Source organism: Cryptomeria japonica, unplaced genomic scaffold (assembly GCF_030272615.1).
Source record: "Cryptomeria japonica unplaced genomic scaffold, Sugi_1.0 HiC_scaffold_52, whole genome shotgun sequence".
NCBI classification, from domain to species: domain Eukaryota; kingdom Viridiplantae; phylum Streptophyta; class Pinopsida; order Cupressales; family Cupressaceae; genus Cryptomeria; species Cryptomeria japonica.
The window spans coordinates 177501-181123 of NW_026728874.1; the positions used below are offsets into that span (position 1 = coordinate 177501).

The 3623-nt window shown below is 64.1% G+C and overlaps 1 non-coding gene across 1 annotated transcript; it reads right to left on the reverse strand.

The window, feature by feature from the left end:
• Positions 1-3504: 3504 nt before the first annotated feature.
• LOC131862842 (5S ribosomal RNA) lies at positions 3505-3623 on the reverse strand. Its single transcript, XR_009361778.1, has one exon. It is a non-coding gene; the product is annotated as a 5S ribosomal RNA (ribosomal RNA).

Below are 3623 nucleotides of genomic sequence, written 5' to 3' on the forward strand. Positions count from 1 at the left end.
AAGTCGGAGCCCGGTTTGCCCCGGGTGCGCACCTCGCGTGCACCTTCGCCGGGGTGGGCACCTTGGTGTGCAGACCTTGGCTGGGTTGCGCGCCCTGGTGGGCACCATGGTGCGCACCAAGGAGCGCTCCGAAGTGTGCTCCAAGGTGCGGCCTGCACGAAGTCGGAGCCCGGTTTGCCCCGGGTGTGCACCTCGGGTGGGCACCTTGGTGCGCATGCCTTGCCTGGGCTGCGCACCAGGGCGGGCTCAAGATGGCACCCGCGTTCCTTTTTTTTCACTATCTTTCAAAACGGAAATTTTAAAATCTCATTTTTTTTTGCCTTTTTCTGGAAATTAGTGAAGGCAGCGCATCAAAGGTGCGCACCTCGCTGCCCACCACGGTGCGCAACGCCGGTGGGCACCCGGGAGTGCTTCGAAGTGTGCTCCAAGGTGCTGCGTGCACGTTGTCGGAGCCCGGTTTGCCCCGGGTGCGCACCTCGCGTGCACCTTCGTCGGGGTGGGCACCTTGGCTGGGTTTGCCCCGGCTGCGCTCCGAAGCGGGGTTATTGGAGCGCCGCCTCTTTTTTTGTCGGAGCGTTTGGTGGGGTTTCTCGCATTGGCTCTTCCGAGGCCCGGTTGCCACCCTGGCGCGCACGAAGTCGGAAGTAGGGTTAATTGCCCGGGTGCGCACCTTTGCCAGGGTGGGCACCTTACCTGGGCTGCGCACCAGGGCGGGCTCAAGATGGCACGCGCGTTCCGTTTTTTTCACTATCTTTCAAAACGGAAATTTTAAAATCTCCTTTTTTTTTTGCCTTTTCTGGAAATTAGTGAAGGCAGCGCATCAAAGGTGCGCACCTCGCTGCCCACCTTGGTGTGCTCTGAGGTGCGCACCCGGGAGCGCTACGAAGTGTGCTCCAAGGTGCGGCGTGCACGTTGTCGGAGCCCGGTTTGCCCCGGGTGCGCACCTCGCCTGCACCTTGGTCGGGGTGGGCACCTTGGCTGGGTTTGCCCAGGGTGCGCTCCGAAGCGGGGTTACTGGAGCGCCCCCTCTTTTTTTGTCAGAGCGTTTGGTGGGGTTTCTCGCATTGGCTCTTCCCAGGCCCGGTTGTTGGGTGCGCTCCCACCCTGGCGCGCGCGAAGTTGGAAGTTGGGTTAATTGCCCGGGCGCGCACCTTCGCCAGGGTGGGCACCTTGGTGCGCACACCTTGGCTGGGCTGCGCACCAGGGCGGGCTCAAGATGGCACCAGCATTCCCTTTTTCTCACTATCTTTCAAAACGGAAATTTTAAAATCTCGTTTTTTTTTTGCCTTTTATGGAAATTAGTGAAGGCATCGCATCAAAGGTGCGCACCTCGCTGCCCACCTTGGTGTGCTCCGAGGTGCCCACCACGGTGCGCAACGCCGGTGCGAACCCGGGAGCGCCCCGATGTGTGCTCCAAGGTGCGGCGTGCACGAAGTCGGACCCCGGTTTGCCCCGGGTGCGCACCTCGCGTGCACCTTGGTGCGCACACCTTGGCTGGGTTGCGCGGCCTGGTGGGCACCATGGTGCGCACCAAGGAGCGCTCCGAAGTGTGCTCCAAGGTGCGGCGTGCACGAAGTCGGAGCCCGGTTTGCCCCGGGTACGCACCTCGCGTGCACCTTCGCCGGGGTGGGCACCTCGGCTGGGTTGCGCGCCCTGGTGCGCACCAAGGAGCGCTCCGAAGTGTGCTCCAAGGTGCGGCGTGCACGAAGTCGGAGCCCGGTTTGCCCCGGGTGCGCACCTTCGCCGCGGTGCGCACCATGGCGTGCACGAAGTCGGAGCCCGGTTTGCCCCGGGTGCGCACCTCGCGTGCACCTTCGGCGGGGTTGCGCGCCCTGGTGGGCACCATGGTGCGCACCAAGGAGCGCTCCGAAGTGTGCTCCAAGGTGCGGCGTGCACGAAGTCGGAGCCCGGTTTGCCCCGGGTGCGCACCTCGCGTGCACCTTCGGCGGGGTTGCGCGCCCTGGTGGGCACCATGGTGCGCACCAAGGAGCGCTCCGAAGTGTGCTCCAAGGTGCGGCGTGCACGAAGTCGGAGCCCGGTTTGCCCCGGGTGCGCACCTCGCGTGCACCTTCGCCGCGGTGGGCACCATGGCGTGCACGAAGTCGGAGCCCGGTTTGCCCCGGGTGCGCACCTCGCGTGCACCTTCGCCGGGGTGGGCACCTCGGCTGGGTTGCGCGCCCTGGTGCGCACCAAGGAGCGCTCCGAAGTGTGCTCCAAGGTGCGGCGTGCACGAAGTCGGAGCCCGGTTTGCCCCGGGTGCGCACCTCGCGTGCACCTTCGCCAGGGTGGGCACCTCGGTGCGCACACCTTCTCAATGTTTTCTTGCCTTTTCTGGAAATTGGTGAAGGCAGCGCATCAAAGGTGCGCACCTCGGTGTGCTCCGAGGTGCGAACCCGAGAGCGCTCCGAGGTGCCCACGAAGTCGAAAGTCGGGTTAATTGCATTGTTTTCCCCGGGTGCGCTCCGAGGTGCGCAACATCGGCGCGCACCAAGGAGGGCTCCGAAGTGTGCTCCAAGGTGCGCACGATGGCGTGCACCTCTGGTGCGCACGATTCGGAGCTCGGTTTGACCGGGGTGCGCACACCTTGGCTGGGTTGCGCACCTTTTGTGCGCTCCAAGGTGCGCACGAAGTCGGAGCTCGGTTTGCCCCGGGTGCGCACCTTCGCCAGGGTGCGCACCTTGATGCGCACGCCTTGGCTGGGCTGCGCACCTTGGTGGGCGCCATGGTGCGCACCTTTCGTGCGCTCCAAGGTGCGCACGAAGTCGGAGCTCGGTTTGCCCCGGGTGCGCACCTTGGTGGGCGCCATGGTGCACTCCGAGGTGCCCAAGATTGGTGCGCACCAAGGAGCGCTCCGAAGTGCGCTCCAAGGTGCGCGCGAAGTCGAAAGTTGGGTTAATTGTCCGGTTTGCCTCGGGTGCGCACCTTGCGTGCACCTTCGCCAGGGTGGGCTGGGCTGCGCACACCTTGGCACCCGCGTTTCCTTCATTTTAAATTTTTTTTTTTTACAATCTCTCAAGTGGGAAATTCTATAATCTCAACTTTTTTTGCCTTTTCAGGAAACTTTTGAATGGAGCGCATCATTGGTGCGCTCCGAAGTGTGCTCCAAAGCTCTCTCCAGCTGCGTGCACCTGCCCCGGCCGCGCACCCGGCCCCGCCCAGCTTCGCTCACCTGTCCCGGGCGTCTGGTGCGGAACCTTAGAGTAAGAAACATCACCGTGCACCTTGGCCAACGTGCGCGACTCGACCGAGCGCGCACTGGCCGAGGTGCACACCGATTTCACCTGGGTGCGCGCGCAGCACCTCGGGCGCACCGGGGTGCGCGCACAACGCCCGGGTTGCACCGTGGCCTGTGTGCTCGGGGCGCCTCGGGTGCGCGCTCGGTGTCGCCCCCGCGCGCGCGGTAGTGCGGGCAGCGCACCCCGGCCCGGCCCGGCCCCGACGAGAACGCAAACGGGCAAAAGGTTTATTCAAATAGCATTGCGACGCCCGGCGAAAAACTAAAAAAGGGTGCAACACCGGGACTTCCCGGGAGGTCACCCATCCCAGTACTACTCCGGCCCAAGCGCGCTTAACTGCGGAGTTCTGATGGGATCCGGTGCACTAACGCTGGTATGATCGCACCC